Source organism: Scyliorhinus torazame, chromosome 12 (genome assembly GCF_047496885.1).
Source record: "Scyliorhinus torazame isolate Kashiwa2021f chromosome 12, sScyTor2.1, whole genome shotgun sequence".
Taxonomy (NCBI): Eukaryota; Metazoa; Chordata; class Chondrichthyes; order Carcharhiniformes; family Scyliorhinidae; genus Scyliorhinus; species Scyliorhinus torazame.
The window spans coordinates 138,608,689-138,633,354 of NC_092718.1; positions in this window are offsets into that span (position 1 = coordinate 138,608,689).

Here is a 24,666-nt window from a genome sequence, read left to right on the forward strand (position 1 = left end):
TCACCATTATGTACCTTCCCCCCTTATCTGACACGATTCTCCCAGCCTCAAATGCCATTCGCTTACTAATCAAAATTGCTACCCCTCTGGTCTTTGAGTCCAGCCCTGAGTGGAACACCTGGCTAACCCATCCCTTCCTCAATCTCGTCTGATCTATGACCTTAAGATGTGTCTCTTGTAGCATTGCCAGGTCTGCCTTCAGTTCCCTTAGATGTGCGAACACGCGAGCCCTCTTGACCAGCCCATTCAGTCCTCTCAAGTCCACGTAATCAGCCCGGACGGGGGGCTTCTACCCCCGCCCCCCTGCCGACTAGCCATCGCCCTTTTTAGGCCAGCCCCAAGCCCGCTTCCCCGAATACCCCCATGAGCAGCAGCCATTCCCGACCTCCCATTAATTCCCCGATAATAGTTCCTCCCCTGTCAGCAAAGCAGCCTTTTTTTTTCTCCCCCCACCCCAACAGCACCAGAAACCTCAACCCCAGGTCAAGTACCAGTTTAACACTTGCTCACCCCCCACTGCGCTTCTGAGAGTCAGCTGAACCATGCTGACCCCGAAACCCCCGCCCTTGGCGTCAAACAGTCTGTCTCCCTATTGTCCGAACCTCTCCTCCCCCATGAATAAACCTTTTAACAGCATCACATTCCCCAGTTAGTAAACAGCAGCAAAAACAGCAAAAAAAAGACGAAATTAACATAAACCAGTGAAGTGACAGTCACTTAACACACAACCCAGTCTCCCGAAGAATAGCTCTAACCTCAAGACCCCCTCCCCCCTGCATCAAATCCCTGCAAGACAAAGCACCCTCCAACCATCACCACAGCCCATTATTTCACCCAGAACGACATAAAATCTTTTTTCTTTTTAAAATACCAGTACATTATTACGAACCACCGCTACAAAACCTCTCCACAGCTTAAATGTCCTTTAAATCGTCTCCAGCTGGAGACTTCCAGTGACGGCGGGTGGGAGGCAGCTGCACAATGGAGGGCTCCCGTTCGGGAACGGCATTTTTGGGACTTTAAGCCCGGTCCCAGGGTCCACGGAGGCGGCAAAAGCAGGGAGAAGGCACAGAGGAGGCACAGTGAAGGCACAGTAAAGGAAAATGTCATAGGTGAGCAAAAAAACGGCCGTGAAAATAACAGCTGAAGGTCCGTCGGGGAGTGGAAAGGTCACCGCGGGGTCACCAAGGAAAATGCAGGCTGGAGCACCAGGGGAGGCCGCATTGCTTACGGCTGAAGAAATAACTAAGGTGATGGCTGCGGAATTCGAAAGGCAGTTTACAAAATACATGGAGACAATGAGGAAGGAGATGAGGGAGGTTTTGAGTATGCTGGTGAAGGGGGCGATTTCCCCGGTGACGACGGCGGTGGCGAGCGCAGTGGCGGAGGTGTGGGAGCAAGGGGAGGCGCTGAAGGAAGTGGAGGAGACATTGTTGCAGCACGGTGATCAACTTACCTCGATGGGGAAGGAGATGCGGAAGGTGATGGAGATTAACAAGGATCTGCAAGGAAAAATGGAAGACCTGGAAAACAGATCCAGGCGACAGAATTTGAGGATTGTGGGGCTGCCCGAAGGAGTTGAAGGACCGAGGCCGACTGAGTATTTTGCCGCAATGCTGGCGAAACTATTGGGGGAGGGGGAGGATCCCTCCCAATATGAACTGGATCGGGCTCATCGGTCGTGGAGGCCTGTACCAAAGGTGAGTGAGCCGCCAAGGGTAGTGACTCTGTTCTTCCGTAGGTACAGTGTGAAGGAGAAGGTCCTGTGCTGGGCCAAGCAGAAGTGGGTGGTGCAGTGGGCTGGAGGTGGTATACGTGTATACCAGGACTTTACGGTGGAGCTGGTGAGGAGGTCAACCGGGTGAAGAGGGCACTGTACATTAGCAAGGTGCAGTGCGGAGTTGTATATCCAGCGAAGCTGAGGGTGACTTACAAGCTCAAGGACTTTTATTTTGGAACGGCGGAAGCAGCGGAGGAGTTTGCGAAAGCAGGACTGTGGCAGAACTGAGAAATTGAGAAATAGCCATGTGCCGATGTAACCTCATGACTGTATTTTCTTCTTTTTTGTTTCACTGCGTGCTGGTGTATGGGCTAAAGGAGCCAATGTTGTATATATTTGGACAAGGGAAGTGATGGGACTTTCACTCGAAATGAGGGCTCTTTGGGGTGTAGGTGGATATGCGGGGTTTGTGTGCTAAAAGGGGATTTCTGGGCTTTCCTAGGGCCGGGCAAGGGGGAAAGGGACCCAGGCAGGGGCCGCCACGCTGGCCAGTTTAAGCCGGCCAGTGAACGGGAGTGAGGTGGGGGGAGGGGCTGCGGCCATCGGAGCCTGGCAAAACAAGGCCCGAGTAGTCTAGCCGGGGTGGAGAGTTGAGGGGAAGGAACCGAGGTTGGGGGAGGTGTTTTACAAGAGGCAGTGGACGGGAGGAGTTGGAGAAGGGGGGGCGGTGTTTACAACTCTTGGCTATCATGTACGGTACTCTTTCAGAGGTTAGATGGCGGTGAGTGTAGGCGGGGGGGGGGGGGTGCTCTATAGGTTAATGGTGACCATGGGCGGTCCCGGACTCCTTTTTCTTTTTCTCCTTTGTTTTTTGTTTCCACCGTGGGAGGGGTTGTTTTATTGGATGCATATATACAGGTGGACATTGTTTGGGGTGGTGGGAGGATGGGATCGTTGTTATTGTTAAGGGGATTGATTTTGTATTTGTTACCGTTTACAGTCTGTGGATGGGGTGTAAATTTTGAAGGAAAATGTGAAAATGGAGAATAAAAACATTTTTTAAAAAAATCATCTCCAGCTTCTTTTCTTTAATGAATGTCCATACATCGTCTGGCGTCTCAAAATAAAAGTCATGTTCCTCGTGCGTAACCCACAGCCGCGCTGGCATCCCGAACTTCACCCCCTTCTTGAAGAGGGTCACCTTTGCCCGATTGAACCCAGCCCGTCTCTTGGCCAGCTCCGTTCCCAGGTCCTGATAAATACGCAACTCACAGTTCTCCTATTTGCTGCTCCATTCTTTCTTGGCCCACCGCAAGATGTGTTCCTTTTTCGTAAGGCGGTAAAAATGTACCACCATGGCTCTCGGCGGGTCATTCACTCTGGGCTTCCTCACGAGGGCTCTGTACGCTCTGTCCACCTCCAGGGGCTGAGGGAATGCCCCAGCCCTGATCACCTTCTCCAGCATGCCCGTCACATAGGCCCTCGCATCCGACCCCTCACTGCCTTCAGGGAGGCCAACAATTCTGAGGTCCTGTCTCATGGACCTATTCTCCAGGCCTTCCAGCTTCTCCTGCATCCTCTTCTGGCGGTCGTCCAACACCTCCACCTTGTTCTCCAGCACGGTTATACACTCCTCCTGGTCGGATAACTTTTGTTCGATCTCCTGTATCGCTTTCCCCTGGGTCTCCTGATTCAAGACTACTTGATCAATCGAAGCCTTGATCGGGTCCAGCAAATCCTTTTTCAGCTTGGCGAAGCAAACCTCAAAAAACTTCACCAGCTGCTCCGTCGACCACTGTGCCGTCTTTCCTCGGCCCTTGCCCTCCGCCATGCTGTCCCGCAGTACCAGCTCCGCTTGCTTCTCACTACCAGAACTGAGTCGTTTCACACGGTCACTTCTGGTCCAATTCTCCATACACCAGAGAGGGAATCCTCCTTACTGTAGCACAGTTCACCGATTTATCCCATAAAATCCAAGAAAAGTCAGGGGAAAAGGTCCAAAAGTCCTTTGCAGGCCGGAGCTATCGAATGTGCGACCTACTCCTCCATGGCCGCCACCGGAAGTGCTACCCTATGTCAGTTCTAAGGCCAAGCCAGTTCTGGATCCATCCAGCTAGTTCACCCCTGACCCCATGTGTTCTAATCTTTTGCACAGCCTACCATGAGAGACCTTATCAAATGCTTTACTAAAGTCCATGTCGATAACATCCACAGCCCTTCCCTCGTCAATAATTTTTTGTCACCTCCTCAAAAAATTAAATCAAATTAGTGAGACATGACCTCCCTTGTACAAAATCATGCTGTCTGTCGCTTATAGGACCATTCACTTCTACATGTGCAAAGATCCAAGGCAAAATTCTCTGATAATGGGGCTATGTCTCCACGCCCGCGAGAAAATAGGCACGAATCACTCTGGACTTTCCGCCTGCATTTCAAACAGTGTGTTCCCGTAACAGCCTCCCCGAACAGGCGCCGGAATGTGGTGACTAGGGGCTTTTCACAGTAACTTCATTTGAAGCTTACTTGTGACAATAAGAGATTTTCATTTCATTTCATTTCATTTTCATTTCAAAGGGGGCTAGCAGGGCCCCGGAGTAGTCCACAAAGCTTCAGCTGCTGATACGGGGCCCTGTGTTCCAGCTGCGGGTCTGCGCATGCGCACGGCAGCCGCATGCGGCGGCGGCCCCACACATGGCGGACCCGCACCGCGGACCGGCCCACACAATATAGGCCCCCCCAGATCACGCGCGCTGGTCGATTGGTGGTTCCCGATTGGGAGCCTGCCCGTCCTGGAGGCTCCCCCCAGTGATGGATCCCCTTGCCGCCCACCAGGGCGGCCGCGGATTGTGTCCGCAGCCGCCACTACGAGTGCCCGCCGGGTGGAACCATGAGTGAACCACGCCGGCGGGAACTCGGCCAGATGCCGGTGGAGAATCTCCGCAGGGGCCTCTTTCAAGGGCCACCGACCAGCGCCGCGTCAACCGCGCGCGCGTCTGGTGGCAATTCTCCGGTCTGCGGAGAATCATGGGAAGACGTCGGACCCGATTGCAGGTCTGACAATCCATTCTCCGCCCCCGCACCGAGCGCGATTTCGGCGCGGAGGCTCGGAGAATCTCGCCCTCTATCTCGGAGAATCTTTTTCTTTTTTAAAAAATATATTTTATTGAAATTTTTCATTCACAATTTTTCCCCCTTACACATCAAACTTAAAGAAAATTTAACAGTACAAGTAACATGATAACTACAATCTAATAAAGAGTAACTAACTAACATGGTAAACTAACCAAATAACATAAAATGAAACTTTCCCCCCCCCCTCCCTCCCCCCCCCCCCCCCCCCCCCCCCAACCCCCTCCCCCCTGGGTTGATGCTGCTGGTCATCTATCTTCCCTCTAACGTTCCGCTAGGTAGTCGAGGAACGGTTGCCACCGTCTGGTGAACCCTTGAGCCGATCCTCTCAGTGCAAACTTAATCTGCTCCAGTTTTATGAGCCCCGCCATATCGTTTATCCAGGCCTCCAGTCTGGGGGGTTTCGCTTCCTTCCACATGAGTAAAATCCTACGCCGGGCTACTAGGGACGCAAAGGCCACGACATCGGCCTCTTTCACCTCCTGCACTCCCGGCTCATCCGCAACTCCAAATAGAGCTAACCCCCAGCTTGGTTTGACCCGGACCTTCACCACCTTCGAAATCACTCCCGTCACTCCCCTCCAATACCCCTCCAGTGCCGGGCACAACCAAAACATATGTGTGTGGTTTGCCGGGCTTCCGCTGCACCTCCCACACTTGTCCTCCACTCCGAAGAACCTGCTCAACCTTGCTCCCGTTATGTGTGCTCTATGTAGCACCTTAAATTGAATCAGGCTAAGCCTGGCACACGAGGAAGAGGAATTTACCCTGCTTAGGGCATCAGCCCACAGACCCTCCTCTATCTCCTCCCCGAGCTCTTCTTCCCACTTTCCTTCCAGTTCGCCCACCAGCTCCTCCCCCTCTTCTCTCATCTCTCGGTATATCTCTGACACCTTGCCCTCCCCGACCCACACCCCCGAGAGCATTCTATCCTGGATCCCCTGTGTCGGGAGCAATGGAAATTCCCTCACCTGTTGTCTTGTGAACGCCCTCACCTGCATATACCTAAAGAAATTTCCCCGGGGCAGCTTATACTTTTCCTCCAACGCTCCCAAGCTCGCAAACATCCCGTCTATAAATAAATCTCCCACCCTCCTAATTCCCAACTGGTGCCAGGTCTGGAATCCTCCATCCATCCTCCCTAGGGCAAACCTATGGTTGTTCCTAATTGGGGACCCCACCAGGGCTCCCAGCACACCTCTCTGTCGCCTCGATTGCCCCCAAATGTTTAATGTTGCCGCCACCACTGGGTTCGTGGTAAATTCTTTTGGTGAGAACGGTAGTGGCGCCGTCACCAGCGCCTCTAGACTCGTCCCTTTACAGGACTTTCTCTCTAATCTTTTCCACGCCGCTCCCTCTCCCTCTATCATCCATTTACGGATCATCGCCACATTGGCGGCCCAGTAGTAGTCGCCCAAATTCGGCAACGCCAGTCCCCCTCTGTCTCTACTACGTTGTAAGAACCACCTCCTTACCCTCGGAACTTTCCCTGCCCACACGAAGCTCGTGATGCTCCTGTCTATTTTTTTAAAGAAGGCCTTAGTGATCAGTATAGGGAGACATTGGAATACAAATAGGAACCTCGGGAGGACCATCATCTTAATTGCCTGCACTCTGCCCGCCAGTGACAGTGGCTGCATGTCCCACCTCTTGAAGTCCTCTTCCATTTGTTCCACCAGTCGTGTCAGATTAAGCCTGTGCAAGGTTCCCCAGCTCCTGGCTATCTGAATCCCCAGGTATCGAAAGTTTCTTTCCACTTTCCTTGAAGGCAGGCCATCTATCCCTCTACTCTGGTCCCCAGGGTGTTTCATGAAAAGTTCACTCTTTCCCATGTTAAGCCTATATCCCGAGAAATCTCCGAACTCCCTCAATATCTGCATGACCTCTGTCATCCCCCCCACTGGGTCCGTCACATACAACAGTAGATCATCCGCGTAGAGTGACACTCGGTGTTCTTCTCCCCCTCTAATCACCCCTCTCCATTTTCTGGAGTCTCTCAGCGCCATGGCCAGTGGTTCAATTGCCAACGCAAACAGTAATGGAGATAGCGGGCATCCCTGTCTTGTTCCCCTGTATAGTCGGAAATACTCCGATCTTTGCCGACCCGTGACCACACTTGCCGTTGGGGCCCCATAGAGGAGTTTGACCCAGCTAACAAACCCGTCCCCGAATCCGAACCTCCTCAGCACCTCCCATAGATACCCCCACTCCACCCTATCAAATGCCTTCTCTGCATCCATTGCCGCCACTATCTCTGCCTCCCCCTCTGCTGGGGGCATCATTATCACCCCTAATAGCTGTCGCACGTTGACATTTAGTTGTCTCCCCTTTACGAATCCTGTCTGGTCTTCGTGCACCACCCCCGGGACACAGTCCTCTATCCTTGATGCCAGCACCTTTGCTAGCAATTTGGCGTCCACATTTAGTAGTGAAATAGGCCTATAGGACCCACACTGCAGCGGATCTTTATCCCGCTTCAAAATTAGCGATATCGTCGCCTCCGACATTGTCGGGGGTAGAGTCCCCCCTTCCCTGGCCTCGTTAAAAGTCGTCACCAACAGCGGGGCCAGCAAGTCCACATATTTTCTATAAAATTCCACCGGGAACCCATCTGGTCCCGGGGTCTTCCCTGCCTGCATGTTCCCCAGCCCCTTGGTAACCTCGTCCACCCCAATTGGTGCCCCCAGGCCTTCCACCTCCTGCTCCTCCACCCTCGGGAACCTTAATTGGTCCAAAAACTGCCACATCTCCTCTTTTCCCTCCGGGGGTTGGGACCTATAAAAGGCCTATAAAAGACCTTTCGTAAAAGGTCTTAAACACCTCGTTTATCTTCCCTGCTCTCCGCACCGTAACTCCCTTTTCGTCTCTAATTCCCCCTATCTCCCTCGCCGCTGTCCTCTTTCGCAGCTGATGGGCCAACAGGCGACTAGCCTTTTCCCCATATTCATATCTCATCCCCTGTGCCTTCCTCCACAGCACCTCCGCCCTCCTGGTGGTCAGAAGGTCGAACATCGTCTGGAGTCGTCGTCTCTCCCTGTACAGTCCCTCCTCCGGGGTCTCCGCATATTCTTTGTCCACCCTTAAGATCTCTCCCAGTAATCTTTCCCTTTCCTTGGCCTCTGTTTTCCCTTTGTGGGCCCTGATGGAGATCAGCTCTCCTCTGACCACCGCCTTTAGTGCTTCCCATACCACTCCCACTCGGACCTCCCCATCGTCATTGGCCTCCAGGTATCTCTCGATACATCCCCGCACCCTTCCACAAACTCCCTCATCCGCCAACAATCCCACATCTAATCGCTAGAGTGCACGCTGCTCCCTCTCCTCTCCTAGTTCCAGGTCCACCCAATGTGGGGCATGATCCGAGATAGCTATGGCTGAATACTCAGTTTCTTCCACCCTCGAGATCAACGACCTTCCCAAAACAAAAAAATCTATCCGGGAGTACACCTTGTGAACATGGGAGAAGAAGGAGAACTCCTTGGCCTTCGGTCTAACAAATCGCCATGGATCCACTCCCCCCATTTGGTCCATAAACCCCTTAAGCACCTTGGCCGCTGCCGGCCTTCTTCCAGTCTTAGATCTGGATCTATCTAACCCTGGGTCCAGCATGGTGTTGAAGTCTCCCCCCATTATCAAGTTTCCTACCTCCAGGTCCGGTATACGTCCCAGCATCCGCTTCATGAAACCCGCATCATCCCAATTCGGGGCATATACGTTAACCAACACGACCTCCATTCCCTCCAGCCTGCCACTCACCATTACATATCTGCCTCCACTATCTGCTACAATGCCCCTAGCTTCGAATGATATCCGTTTCCCCACCAGTATGGCCACCCCTCTATTCTTTGCATCCAGCCCTGAATGGAACACCTGTCCCACCCATCCTTTCCTTAACCTAACTTGGTCCGCCACCTTCAGGTGCGTCTCCTGGAGCATAGCCACGTCTGCCCTCAGTCCTTTCAAGTGCGCGAACACTCGGGCCCTTTTAATCGGTCCATTTAGGCCTCTCACGTTCCACGTGATCAGCCGCACTGGGGAGCTACCTGCCCCCTTCCCGTGTCGACTAGCCATCGCCCTCTCTAGGCCAGTCCCATGTCCCGATTCCGCGCTCCCACTCGTTCCCCAGGTGGCGCATTCCAGCCCCGACCACCCTTTCTTTAGCCAGTTCCTCTTTGATTTCTGCAGCAGCAACCCAGTTATCCTCCCCCCCCCCCCCCGCTAGATCCCCATCTAGCGTGATTGCTCCCCCCATATTACTTCCGAAAGTCAGCTGACTTCAACTTCAACTGACCCCGGCTTCTCCCGCTCACTCCTTGACCCCCCCGTGTGGGGAACTCCCATCTACCTTGCGCCTATCTTCCCGCCATCACCTTTCTGGCGTGGGAACAAGGACAGTAGGCTCCATATTCTCTGTAGCTGTCCCGCCCCTTGTGGCGCAGCTCCCTCTCCCGCCCCACTCCCATTCCTCATCCTCCCCCTATGTCTCTTCTTTCCCCCCACCGGCACCCACATTTCTTAGTGTCCCCCCCCTTCCCAATTTACATCGACAGTGACATTTCCCTCTAATATCAGTCCCTCAGTTCCGATCCAGTTTCTCGTCTTTAATAAAGGTCCATGCTTCTTCCGCCGTTTCGAAGTAGTGATGTCTCTCCTGGTACGTGACCCATAGTCGCGCCGGCTGCAGCATCCCGAACTTCACCTTCTTCTTGTGTAGCACCTCCTTGGCTCGATTAAAACTCGCCCTCCTTCTCGCCACCTCCGCACTTCAAACCTGGTACACCCATACCACCGCATTCTCCCATCTACTACTCCGTACCTTTTTGGCCCATCTCAGAACCACTTCTCTATCATTAAAGCGGTGAAATCGCACGATTGTCGCCCTAGGTGGTTCTCCCACCTTTGGTCTCCTCGCAGGGACCCGATGAGGCCCCTCCACTTCTAAGGGGCCCGAAGGGGCCTCAGCTCCCATCAGCGAGCTTAGCATCGTGCTCACGTAAGCCCCGCAGTCCGCTCCTTCCACTCCCTCAGGGAGACCCAGGATCCGAAGGTTCTTCCTTCGTGCTCTGTTTTCTAGGGCCTCAATCCTTTCAATGCATTTTTTGTGGAGCGCCTCGTGCATCTGTGTTTTGACCGCCAGGCCCAGGATCATTATCCGTCACCTTCTGCTCCACCACGCGGAGCTCTGTCTCCTGGGTCCTTTGTGCCTCCTTAAGCCCCTCAATTGCCTGTAGCATCGGGGTCAGCACCTCCTTCTTAAGTAGCTCCACACACCGTCTTAAGAATTCGTCTTGATCGGGCCCCATGTCGCCTGGGCTTTCTCCGCCGCCATCTTGCTTCTTTTTTCCTCCTGTCCCTATCGTCGAGGATTCTTCGCGATGTAGCCGCCGCCGCCGATATTTTTCTCTTTCGTTGGGGGGGACTCCCTGTTAACTCACCCCACACCGGGTTTCGTCCTGAAAAAATTCCCCGTTGGGGCTCTTAAAAGAGCCCGAAGGTCCGTTTGAGCTGGAGCCGCTGAAACGTGCGGCTTAGCTGGTCATCGCCGCAACCGGAAGCCGGAGAATCTTTTCCAACAATTCCTGACGTAAAAGACCATGGGCTGGATTCTCCGTTTTTCGGACTAAGGGAATTCGGACGGTTGGGGACGGAGCGGGGCGGGCCTCAGGCGATGGTCTGAGGTGGTGGATACTCGGCGCGGCGTACTCCACAAGTATGCCGATTTTCGGGGGACGGAGAATTGAAGAACCGGCGCCGCTCCCAATTTCATGCATCAAAACGGATTCTCCGCCCCGTTGATGAACAAGATTTCGGCGTCGGGGAGCGGAGAATCCAGCCCCACAGTTTTCACGACGGCGTCAGCACTTAGTCTCAAAATCAGAGAATCAAGTCCCTTATCTTGCTCAGATACGATTCTGGAATGGTTCCTGAAGATTGAAAGTAGAACATTTCATCCCACGATTTGAGGAGGGAGGGAGAGAGAGAACATGGAATAACAGACCTCTTAGCCTTACGTTAGGGAGGAAAACTGGAATGCATTATAAAGGATGTGATAAATGACCATTTGATCTGATTGGGCATAGTCAGCACAGATTTACAAATGGGAAATATGTTTGACAAACTTGGGAGTTTTTATAAGGATGTTACAAACAAAAATTGACAAAGGAGAGTCAATGGTGTAGTATATTTGGATTTTCAGAAAGCTTTGGATAAAATCTCCCACAGGAGGTTTATTAGCAAAATAAAAGCACATGGGCTAGGAAGCAATGTACTGTCATGGAATGAGGATTGGTTAACAGACAGAAAACAGAGAGTAGGAATAAACGGGTCATTCTCACATTGGCAGGAAGTGGCAAGTGGGGCACCACAAGGATCAGTATTTGGGCCCCAGCTGCTCACAGTATAAATCAATGATTTGTATGTATCTTCAGACAGATATAAGGAGACATTTCTTCACCCAAAGAGTGGTGAGCCTGTGGAATTCATTACCACAGGAAGCAGTTGATGCTAAAACTTTGAATATATTCAAGAGGTGGCTGGATATAGCACTTGGGGAGAATGGGATCAAAGGCTATGGGGAGAAAGCAGGATTAGGCAAATGAGTTGGATGAACAGCCATGATCGTGATGAATGGCGGAGCAGGCTCGAAGGATCAAAAGGCCTCCTCCTGCTCCGATCTTCTATGTATCTATGTGTGGATCATATGTAATATTTCCAAGTTTGTGGATGATATAAAACTAGGCAGGGATGTGTGTTGTGAGGAAGATGTAAAGGAGCTACATTTGGACAGGCTTTGTAAGTGGGCAAGAACATGGCAGATGGAATATAAGATGAAAAAAATGTGAGGCTATCCATTTTGGTAGAAGGAACAGAGACGTGCAGAGTATTTCTGAAATGGTAAGAAATTAGAAAGGGACCTGGGTGTCCTTGTCCACCAGTCACTGAAGGCGAGTATGTAGGGGCAGCTAAGAGGAAGGCTAATGGAATGTTAGCCTTTATTGCGTAAGGAAACACTTTTAAATCCTTGTCTGACCCTTGTTTCCCTTTTTAATTCATGGCTCACTGGCTGCTTCAATACTGCAGACTTTGGTTTTAAACTCAACCCCGCCCCCAGTCTAATGCGTCATTGTAACTGCCCAAGCATTCCCCTTGATTCAGGGTGCTATGTGGCATGGTCCTGTAATGTCATTTTGATGGACTTCGCTAGCAGCCAACCAGCTCTCGTGAAATATTGTTGGGCTCTCGATCCTGATATTATATTACTTCCGTAAGTCAGCTGACTTCAACTGACCCCGGCTACTCCTGCTCACTCCTCGACCCCCCCGTGTGGGGAACTCCCATCCGCCTTGCGCCTGTCTTCCCGCCTTATTCTTTCTGGCGCGGGAACATCCCTTGACCTGACCCACCTCTTATGGCGCAGCTCCCTTTCCCCTCCCCCTCCCCTTCCCCATTCTCCAACTATGTCCCGTCTTTCTCCCCTCATCGGCGCCCACATTTCCCAATGTCTCCCCCCTTCCCAATTTACTTCTCAATTAACTTCAACCATAACATTAACAATAACATTTCCTGCAGCATCAGTCCCTCAGTTCCGATCCAATTTCTCCTCTTTGATAAATGTCCATGCCTCCTCCGCCGTCTCGAAATAATGGTGTCTCTCCTGATACGTGACCCATAGTCTTGCCGGCTGCAGCATCACGAACTTCACCTTCCTTTTATGCAACACCTCTTTGGCTCGGTTAAAGCTCGCCCTCCTTCTCGCCACCTCCGCACTCCAATCCTGGTACACCCGTACCACTGCATTCTCCCATCTGCTACTCCGCACCTTTTTAGCCCATCTCAGGACCTCTTCTCTATCCTTAAGGCGGTGAAATCGCACGATTATCGCCCTGGGTGGTTCTCCCGCTTTTGGTCTTCTCGCCGGGATCCGATGTGCCCACTCCACCTCCAAGGGGCCCGTAGGGGCCTCAGCACCCATCAGTGAGCTCAGCATCGTACTTGCATAGGCTCCACAGTCCACTCCTTCCACACCCTCAGGGAGACCCAGTATCCGAAGGTTCTTCCTTCGCGCTCCGTTTTCTAGGGCCTCGATCCTTTCAGTACACTTTTTATGAAGTGCCTCGTGCGTCTGTGTCTTAACCGCCAGGCCCAGGATCTCGTCCTCATTATCTGTCACCTTCTGCTCCACCACGCGGAGCTCTGTCTCCTGGGTCTTTTGTGTCTCCTTGAGCCCCTCAATTGCCTGTAGCATCGGGGTCAGCACCTCCCTCTTCAGCAGCTCCACGCACCGTCTCAAAAATTCATCCTGCTCAGGCCCCCATGTCGGCTGCGCTTTCTCCGCCGCCATCTTGTGCTTCTCCCTTTCTGACCCTTTGGTCGACGATTCCTCGCGCTGCAGCTGCCGCCGCCGGTTTTTTCCTCCTTCGTTGGGGGGGGGGGACTCCCTTCTCACACACCCCACACCGGGTTGCGTCGTCAAAAAATTTCCCGTTGGGGCTCTTAAAAGAGCCCGAAGGTCCGTCGGAGCTGGAGCCGCCGAAACGTGCGGCTAGCAAGGCATCACCGCAACCGGAAGTCCACAAAACTCTTAACAACACACCACCTGACAGAGGCCACCTGAAGCCCCTTTACATATCAGTGTCAATTAATGGATACTTAACATAAATGAGACAACTATTGCAATGTCTCTTAACCCATTACTTAACAGCCTCCACTAATAATGCCCCGATTTGGCCAGTGAGAAAGCCCGATGGATCATGGCGACTGACCATCGATAATCGGGAACTCAACAAAATCACCCCCGCAGCAGCCCCCACAGTAGCCACAAGTCCCGAGACCATGCTCAAGCAGGGACTCAATTCCCGATTCTTTACGGGTTTGGATGTCAGTAATGGATTCTGGTCCATTCCATTGGCAAAGGCGTGCCAGTACAAATTTGCCTTCACTTTTAAAAATCAGCAGTACACGTGGACATGCCTGCCACAAGGATTCCACAACTCCCCCTCCATTTTCCACCGACAGCAGGCAAATGGTTTAGCCAAATTCTCTCGCCCCGAATGTCTCGTCCAGTACGTAGACGACCTACTACTGCAGACAGACACCAAGGAAGAGCACACCTAGCTTCTGTCCGAACTCCTGGAACTCTTACACTCAATTGGTTGTAAAGTTAACCCCAAAAAGGCCCAGATTTTGGAAAACAAGGTGATATATTTGGGAACAATTATCACGCACGGTAAACGCGAGATCGAGCATAAAAGGATTGACTCGATTGCTAAATTGCCCCTTCCCTTAAACGTTTCAGCCCTCCGGTCGTTTTTAGGATTTGTTGGCTACTGCCGAAACCACATTGACGGTTTCGCCAGGAAGGCAGCACCCCTCTCAGACCTCCTAAAGAAAGGAGCCCCCTGGGAATGGCTTCTGCAGCATACCGATGCTGTGAACTCTTTAAAACAGGCACTCATAGCAGCACTACAAGTTCCAGACCCGCTTTCCCCTTACGCTATAGAGGTAGCAACCACAGACCGCACCCTTTCGGCTGTGCTCCTCCAGGAATGGCACGAACAGTTAAGGCCCGTAGCTTACGCCTCCGGAATTTTAGATGCTGTGGAGCAGGGATTTTCAGCCTGTGAGAGGCACCTGCTCGCAGTATTTTGGGGAGTTCAGTATTTTTCGTACATTACCGGACTGAACCCCATCACAATCCTCACAGAACACACCCCCATCCAACTTTTACTGGACGGACGACTCAAGGACGGTACAGTCAGTCAAATAAGAGCAGCCAGATGGACCCTTCTCTTGCAGGGACGGGACATCACTGTGAAACGGACAAAGACCCACACTTTTTTAGCCGAAAACCTACAGTACCCTGGAACCCCCCATTAATATGAAATGATCTCTCCACACCACAACACAGGCCCCTTTATTGCTAAAACCCTCCTCCCGAAAGATAGGTAGTTCAACCCAGAGCCCCAAGCATACAGACATGTGCGAGCCCATAAAGATATATGTGGATGGATCTTCCACAGTATTGGAAGGGAAGCGCATAACAGGATGCGGTATTTATGTCGAGGACATGCAGGGACGCGCCCCAGAGGAAACATCATTAAAACTTCCAGGCCACTTAGGCGCACAGGCAGCAGAGCTTGCGGCCATCGCATATATAGTGGAACACCCAGATTCCGTCCCCAGCCCAGCAGACATATACTCGGACAGCCTCTATGTCTGCAACAGCCTTACAGAATTCCTGTCCCTGTGGAAAGCAAGAGGATTTGTTTCCGCAGACGGAAACCCCCTCCGTTCAGCCCCATTGCTCCGTCCCATCTTAGAAAGAGCACAGAACAGGACTTTTGGTATAGTCAAAGTTCGAAGTCCCCATCGTTCCTCCCCCCCTGGAAATGTAAAAGCTGACGCACTGGCTAAAGCAGGTTCCAGGCATGGATATTTTTGGACACCCCTCGAAAGCGCACCAGTGAATGCAGTTCAGGTCTCGCAGACTAAGATCGAGGATTTAGTGCATGCCCAGAAGCAGGACAGCAATCTCATGGAGATTTTAAAAGGAAACTATCCAGCACCCTACGAGAGGTTTAAAAATGCTCTGACCACACATGACGGTATGGTGTTAAAAGACACCCTTTATGTGGTTCCTGAACAGGACAGGAATCAACTGATTTGTTTGTTCCATGACAGTCATGGACATCAGGAAATCGATCCCACTACAGCCCACCTCAGGCAGCTTTGTTGATGGCCGAATTTAAAGGACGATGTAAATCACTACATCGAGAATTGCCTTATCTGTGCCCAGAATAATCCGGACAGATATGCCAAAAGGCTGAGCTTAGTCACACCCGACCCGTTAATGGCCCCTGGACTAACAGGAATGGTTATGAATATGTACTCGTGGTGATAGACACGTTTACAAAATGGGTGGAAGCATTCCCATCCAGAACTAACACGGCAAAGACCACAGGCAAGATTTTAACCCACCACATTTACAAGATGGGGACGCCCCCGCAGCATTGAATCCGACCAAGGTTCCCATTTTACAGGACGTGTCATGAAGAACGTCCTCACGATATTTGGCATTACCCAAAAATTCCACATTGCATACCACCCACAGTCGAGTGGTATCGTGGAGCGCATGTATCGGACCCTAAAATCCACCCTCAGAAAAATGGTCCAGCAAAACAACACTACTTGGGACTCAGTCCTCCCTTTTGCGCTGATGTTTTTGCGCAATACAGTTTCAACCTCCACAGGTTACACCCCACACACTCTCATGACCGGACGCCCCATGAAAGGCACAGAATTTTTACTAGGTTTAGACTTGACCAGCTCCGAAGTGACGGCCCTCACACACGAGAACGCAGTCAAACAATTAGTGGATAATGTTAAAACGGCTCAGCTAGCAGCCGCAGTGAAATTGGGCACAAGAAAGAAACAGAGCAAGGCTTGTTTCGATAAGACAGTGCATGCAACTGAGTTCAGTGTAGGACAGCAAGTCATGCTCTCTGTATACAACCCCAGCACATTCCTGTCACCAAAGTACTCAGGTCCGTACTCCATTGCGGACAAAGTAAGCCCTTCCGTCTACAAGATAAAGTACCCCAATGGAAAGACTGCGTGGTTCCATATCAACCAGATGAAGGCATATGGAACACAGTCTAACCATGCACACCACGTAATGCTCGACGCAGCAGACCACGCCCCGCCCACAGCCAATGTAACCCTACCCTCCCCTCAAGACACTATGCTTGATCACACAGAACTCCAGAAGCGCCAGGAGAAGAGAAGAGAAGTGAAAGAACCATGAGGACATGGTTATAATGGACATTTGGTTGCGCGCGAACGCGAACAAGATCCCCTATTTTCGGATACGACCAGACCCCCGACCCCCGCGATCTATAATAAAGAGCATTCATTTGTGTTTTGTTGTAAATAAAGAAATGTTCATGAGCAATTGTACGATTCTGAGCTTGACTGCCAAGGCAGGAAAATGTGTGATTTTGTTTGTATGCTTTAGGAAGTTAGTGTGATGAAATATTTGAGTGAGTGCAGTTTATTAAGGATAGTTAGAGGTTCCCATTTTCTTGTTTTGTAATGCATGACCCTGTTTGACATAGCGCCCCTTAGAATTGTCAGTTAAAATTTTTTTGCATAGTTATGGTCAGTGTAGAGGCCATCGAACAGTGCTCGCCGGGTCAGGGAATGAAGACAATGCAGTTATGTGATCCTTCACGCTTCGCGTTAGGATCACAAGGAGGGAGTGTAGCCACCTGAATTGGCCAAGTCCCGATTTAAAATGGCGAACGGCAAAGGCTGAAGGGAAATTCAGCCAACACAGGCAGAAACCAGCAGGTGCAGGTTTGCTGTGTATTTAACTCTGCAAAAGCCCAGACAGCATGGATACCAGCAACCATCAGCATTATTATGTAGCAGCCATCTACCTACTAATGAGCAATCCCCGGGAACAATAGCAACATTTGGGAAACACAAAGCTAAGCCAGACTCCCCGGCGCCAGTAGGAGCCAGCACACAAGAGGTTAATGGACACCTCAAGACCGCCCATCGATCAGGGAACCTCTCCAGTATTGGAGAAATCGAACCAAGCGATTGGAACGAAGTCCAATCACCTAGAACCAGGTACAGGGTCCGCCCCGAAAGGCGGGAAGCCCCTGGGGACTATAAAAGTTAAGCCCCAAGTTCAAATCGTTCTCCTTGACCGGGTCACTCAGCAACGCGAAGCAACCCCTGAGAGTTAACGGTCCAAGCTGCCGCATCCCTGAAGTAAGTCTCAAGTCGACGCTCGCTACGAGATAGGCGCTCCTAGCTACCAGTCCATACCGGCTTTGAATCCCGCAGTTTCAGATTCCGAACGAAAGGCCATTTGTTCACCTGACCTGGTGGGCCAGTCCGAAGTTAAGTATAGGCCTGTTAGTTGTAGAAGTAGCTTAGATGTAGAATCTGTGCATGAGTAGTGATTACTGTGTACAATAAATGTGCTTTGATTTGAATCTTACTAATCGGTGTGTTGAGTTATTGATCATTACTTGGACTTGAACCTCGTGGCGGTATCATAAAGATACCTGGCGACCGAGAGCAAAGGTTATAAACCTTTGGGGACAGTGACCACAATTCGGTGACGTTTACGTTAGTGATGGAAAGGGATAAGTATACCCCGCAGGGCAAGAGTTATAGCTGGGGGAAGGGCAATTATGATGCCATTAGACATGACTTGGGAGGGGTAGGTTGGAGAAGTAGGCTGCAAGTGTTGGGCACACTGGATATGTGGAGCTTGTTCAAGGAACAGCTATTGCTTGTTCTTGATAAGTACGTACCGGTCAGGCAGGGAGGAAGGTGTTGAGCGAGGGAACCGTGGTTTACCAAAGAAGTGGAATCTCTTGTTAAGAGGAAGAAGGAGGCCTATGTGAAGATGAGGTGTGAAGTTTCAGTTGGGGCGCTTGATAGTTACAAGGTAGCGAGGAAGGATCTAAAGAGAGAGCTAAGACGAGCAAAGAGGGGACATGAGAAGTATTTGGCAGGTAGGATCAAGGAAAACCCAAAAGCTTTCTATAGGTATGTCAGGAATAAGCGAATGACTAGGGTAAGAGTAGGGCCAGTCAAGGACAGGGATGGGAAGCTGTGTGTGGAGTCTGAAGAGATAGGCGAGATACTAAATGAATATTTTTCGTCAGTATTCACTCAGGAAAAAGAGAATGTTGTGGAGGAGAATGCTGAGACCCAGGCTATTAGAATAGATGGCATTGAGGTATGTAGGGAAGAGGTGTTGGCAATTCTGGACAGGCTGAAAATAGATAAGTCCCCGGGCCTGATGGGATTTATCCTAGGATTCTCTGGGAAGCCAGGGAAGAGATTGCTGAGCCTTTGGCTTTGATTTTTATGTCATCATTGGCTACAGGAATAATGCCAGAGGACTGGAGGATAGCAAATGTGGTCCCTTTGTTCAAGAAGGGGAGTAGAGACAACCCCGGCAACTATAGACCGGTGAGCCTCGCGTCTGTAGTGGGTAAAGTCTTGGAGGGGATTATAAGAGACAAGATTTATAATCATCTAGATAGGAATAATATTAGGGATAGTCAGCATGGCTTTGTGAAGGGTAGGTCATGCCTCACAAACCTTATCGAGTTCTTTGAGAAGGTGACTGAACAGGTAGACGAGGGTAGAGCAGTTGATGTGGTGTATATGGATTTCAGTAAAGTGTTTGATAAGGTTCCCCACGGTAGGCTATTGCAGAAAATACGGAGGCTGGGGATTGAGGGTGATTTAGAGATGTGGATCAGAAATTGGCGAGCTGAAAGAAGACAGAGGGTGGTAGTTGATGGGAAATGTTCAGAATGGAGTTCAGTTACAAGTGGCGTACCACAAGGATCTGTTCTGGGGCCGTTGCTGTTTGTCATTTTTATAAATGACCTAGAGGAGGGCGCAGAAGGGTGGGTGAGTAAATTTGCAGACGACACTAAAGTCGGTGGTGTTGTCGACAGTGCGGAAGGATGTTGCAGGTTACAGAGGGACATAGATAAGCTACAGAGCTGGGCTGAGAGGTGGTAAATGGAGTTTAATGTAGAGAAGTGTGAGGTGATTCACTTTGGAAGGAATAACAGGAATGCGGAATATTTGGCTAATGGTAAAATTCTTGGAAGTGTGGATGAGCAGAGGGATCTAGGTGTCCATGTACATAGATCCCTGAAAGTTGCCACCCAGGTTGATAAGGTTGTGAAAAAGGCCTATGGAGAAGGTGTGTTGGTAGAGGGATTGAGTTCCGGAGTCATGAGGTCATGTTGCAGCTGTACAAAACTCTGGTACGGCCGCATTTGGAGTATTGCGTACAGTTCTGGTCACCTCATTATAGGAAGGACGTGGAAGCTTTGGAACGGGTGCAGAGGAGATTTACCAGGATGTTGCCTGGTATGGAGGGAAACTCTTATGAGGAAAGGCTGATGACTTGAGGTTGTTTTCGTTAGAGAGAAGAAGGTTAAGAGGAGACTTAATAGAGGCATACAAAATGATCAGAGGGTTAGATAGGGTGGACAGTGAGAGCCTTCTCCCGCGGATGGAAATGGCTAGCACGAGGGGACATAGCCTTAAACTGAGGGGTAATAGATATAGGACAGAGGTCAGAGGTAGGTTCTTTACGCAAAGAGCGGTGAGGCCGTGGAATGCCCTACCTGCAACAGTAGTGAACAGTAGTGATCTGATTGAGGTATACAAAATTATGAGGGGCATGGACAGGGTGGATAGGGGGCAGCTGTTCCCCTTAGCTGAAGGGTCAGTTATGAGGGGACACAAGTTCAAAGTGAGGGGTGGGAGGTTTAGAGGGGATTTGAGGGAAAACCTTTTTACCCAGAGAGTGGTGACGGTCTACAATGCACTGCTGTGAGGGTGGTAGAGGGGGGATGCCTCACATCCTTTAAAACGTTTTTGGATTAATACTTGGCACATTCAAGGCTATGGGCCAAGTGCTGGCAACTGGGGTTAGGTGGGCAGGCCAGAGCCTTTCATGCATCGGTGTAGATTCGATGGGCCTCTTCTGCAATGTAGTATTCTGAGAGAGTCAAAACAGGTGGATGCCTGTACAAGTGAGGGTGACTCCCCAGAAATGTTCCTGCAGCCCACGAGGCCTAATTGACGGCAGATACTGAAAGACCCAGACCAATCAATAGTTTCCAACACCTCACATCCTGAAAGGATTGTTGCCGACAAAGACCACAATCTCAGCAATAAAAATAGTCATTTTCATTCCCAGCAGGGCAGTACGGTGGTTAGCACTGCTGAGAATGAAAACAATCATTCACTGGTCTGGGTCACTGTCTGTGTGGAGTTTGTATATTCTCCCCCTGTTTGCGTGGGTTTCGCCTCCACACGCAAAAGATGTGCAGGCTAGGTGGACCGGTCATGCTAAATTGCCCCTGAATTGGAAAAAAAAAGAATTGGGTACGCTGAATTTATAAAAAATAATCTTTCATTCCCAGTGTAATGTTATTTTGATCCTTTCCTACCCCCACCGTGTGCCTGTCTTGTGTGCGTCTTGGTGGATGGTGGGATTGGGTTCGAGGAATAATTAGACTAGCAAACCGTTGTTCTGTTACTACCATTACATGTTAATCTCTTGTTGTCAATAATGTTTTTTTAATGTTTTACTTACAATTCTAGTTTACAAAGTAATTGGTGCAGTCAAGGGTCAAATATCTCAGGAAAATATACAAATTATTGGTTAATTCACCTATGTTGGGATTCCAGGGTCTGTGGGTCTGGAATTAACTGCACACTCACCCAGGGTGTCGTAATAATCGCAAGAGTATTTGAGTACAGGAGTAGTGAGGTCCTGCATAATTTACACAGAAGCTTGGTGAGACCACACCTGGAGTCCTGGAGTAGTGTGTGCGGTTTTGATCCCTTTACCTCCGGTCCCCTAGAAGCCATATTCGGGGTGTCCGATTGGCCGGGGTTGGAGGCAGATGGTTTAGCCTTCGCTTCGCTGATTGCACGAAAGCGGATTCTAGGTTTAGGTTGGATTCTACGCCGTGTGCCTCGACGTGGCGGGGGGGGCCTGCTGGAGTTCTTAACGCTCGAGAAAGTAAAGTTCAAGTTGAGGAGGAGGATGGAAGGGTTCTACAAGTCATGGGTCTTATCATCATGCATTTTCACAAATTGGATGACATTGAACATTAGGGGGGTTGGGAATGTATAAATTAATGATGATTCTTTTTTTTTAATCATATTTTATGGAGGTATTTGAAAATTTTTATAACAATAACATAAACAATGACATCAACATGATAAAATAAACATTTCCCAGCCCAATCTTCACGCACCTCAACCATACAACAACGATCCGCGCTCCCCCCTTCCCCCCCGGAATACTGCAACTGCGGGCATTTTAATTTTCCCAGAGAAAGTTGACGAACGGCTGCCACCTCTTAAGGCGAACTTTATTTTCTCGAGACTGAGAAACCCAGCCATGTCACTAACCCAGGTCTCTACACTCGGGGGCTTCGAGTCCCTCCACATTAGCAAGATCCGCCTCCGGGCTACCAGGGAGGCAAAGGCCAAGACTGTATCAGGGGGCCTCAGTCGCCCCCTGAACTCCCGGATCTTCCGACACTCCAAACATTGCTGCCTCCGGACTCGGCACCACCCGTGTATTTAGTACCGTGGACATTGTCTTAGCAAAATCCTGCCAAAACCCTCTAAGCTTCGGGCATGCCCAAAACAATTTTGCTGGGCTTCCCGCGTACCTCGCACACCTATCCTCAAACCGGAAGAACTTACCCATCCTAGCCGCTGTCATGTGTGCCGGGTGGACTACCTTAAATTGTATCAGGCTAAGCCTGGCGCACAGTGAAGAGGTGTTAACTCTGCTTCGGGAAAAATGAAATGAAAATCGCTTATTGTCACGAGTAGGCTTCAATGAAGTTACTGTGAAAAGCCCCTAGTCGCCACATTCTGACGCCTGTTCGGGGAGGCTGGTACAGGAATTGAACCGTGCTGCTGGCCTGCCTTTGTCTGCTTTAAAAGCCAGCGATTTAGCCCAGTGAGCTAAACCAGCCCCAAAGGGCATATAAAAGGGCATCTGCCCATAGCCCCGTCTCTATCTCTCCTAGCTCGTCCTCCCTCTTGCCCTTGAGCTCCTCTACCGGGGTTTCCTCCGTCTCCAAAAGCTCCTGGTAAATATCCAATACCTTCCCCTCTCCCACCCAGGTACTGGAGACAACTCTATCCTGTATCCTACGTGGCAGCAGCATCGGAAAGGCCAGAACCTGTTTTCTCAGGAAGTCGCGTACCTGCAAATACCTAAAACCATTCCCTGCTGGTAATTTAAATTCATCCTCCAAAGCTTTCAAGATGGGAAACCTCCCATCTATAAATAGATCCCACGTCCTTCTAATTCCTGCCGTTTGCCAACTCCGGAACCCGCCATCTAGCCTACCCGGTACAAATCTGTGGTTATTATAAATCGGGGTCCAAATCGATGCTCCCTCCACTCTCTTATATCTCCTCATTGCCGCCAGATCCTCAGAGCCGCCACTACCACCGGACTTGTGGAGTATCGGGCCGGCGAGAACGGCAGAGGTGCCGTTACCAGTGCTCCCAAACTGGTGTCTTTACATGAAGCCGCCTCCATCCGCTCCCATGCCGACCCCTCCCCCACTACTCCCTTCCTAATCATGGCTATATTAGCCGCCCAGTAGTAATTGCAGAGGTTCGGCAGCACCAACCCACCCTCCCCCCGACTGCGCTCCAGCAACACCTTCTTCACTCGTGGGGTTTTACTCGCCCACACAAAGCCCAAAATAATCTTATTCACCCACTTGAAAAAGGCCTTAGGGGTGAAGATGGGGAGGCACTGAAAGACAAACAGAAAGCTGGGGAGGACCGTCATTTTCACGGTCTGTACCCTCCCCACCAGTGATAACGGGAGCATGTCCCATCTCTTAAAGTACCCTTCCATTTGTTCTACCAGCTGGGATAGGTTTAACTTGTGCAGTTACCTCCAGGGCCACCTGGATTCCCAAATATCAAAAGCTCTTCCCTACCATTCTAAGCGGCTGCTCTCCCAGTCTCTTCTCCTGTCCTCTTGCCTGGATCGCAAACATCTCGCTTTTCCCCATGTTCAATTTATACCCTGAAAAATTGCCAAATTCCCCCAAGATTTGCATTACTTCCCCCATGCCCTCCAACGGGTCCGAAATGTACAAGAGCAGGTCATCTGCGTAGAGCGAGACCCGATGCTCCACTCCACCCCCGCACCAGCCTTTTCCAGTTCCGAGAGGCTCTTAACACCATGGCCAATGGCTCTATGGCCAGAGCAAACAGTAAAGGGGAGAGGGGGCACCCTTGCCTCGTACCTTGGTGTAGTTTAAAATACCCCAACCTCAGCCGGTATGTACGCACACTCGCTACTGGTGCCTGATAGAGCAACCGCACCCAGTCAATAAAGCCCTCACCAAACCCAAACCTTCCCAGCACCTCCCACAGGTAATTCCGATCAAAAGCCATCTCCGCATCCATCGCTACCACCGCCTCCGCCTCCTCTCCTTCTGAGGGCATCATAATAACATTTAGAAGCCTACGAGCATTGGCCTGGAGTTGCCTACTTAACAAATCCAGTCTTGTCTTCCCCTATCACCCCCGGGACACAGTCCTCTATCCTTGTGGCCAATATGGCATCTACATTCAGTAGAGAAATCGGCCTGTATGACCCGCATTGCTCCGGATCCTTCTCCCGTTTCAGGATCAATGAAATCGAGGCCTGCGACATTGTTGGGAGGAGGACTCCCTTCTCTCTTGCTTCGTTAAATGTCCTCACCAGCAGTGGGCTCAATATCTCTGAAAACATCTTATAGAATTCCACTGGGTAGCCGTCAGGCCCCGGGGCCTTGCCCAACTGCATGCCCTCCAGCCCCTTGATTATTTCCTCAATCTCAATTGGGGCTCCCAGCCCCTCCACCAGGTCCTCCTCCACCCTCGGGAAACTCAACTGATCCAGAAACTGTCTCATTCCCTCCACCCCAGCCAGGGGTTCCAACTCATATAATTTACTATAAAAGTCCTTAAACACCTTGTTCACCCCCGCTAGGACCAGGACAGTATTACCGTCTCTACTCTTTACTTTACCTATCTCCCTGGCCGCCTCTCTTTTCCTGAGCTGGTGCGCCAACATTCTGCTTGCCTTTTCCCCGTACTCATAAATCGCCCCCCTTGCCTTCCTCAACTGTTCCACTGTTTTCCCTGTGGTCGACAGCTCAAACTCCACCTGCAACCTCCGTTGCTCCCTCAGTAGCCCCGCATCCGGGGCCTCCGAGTAT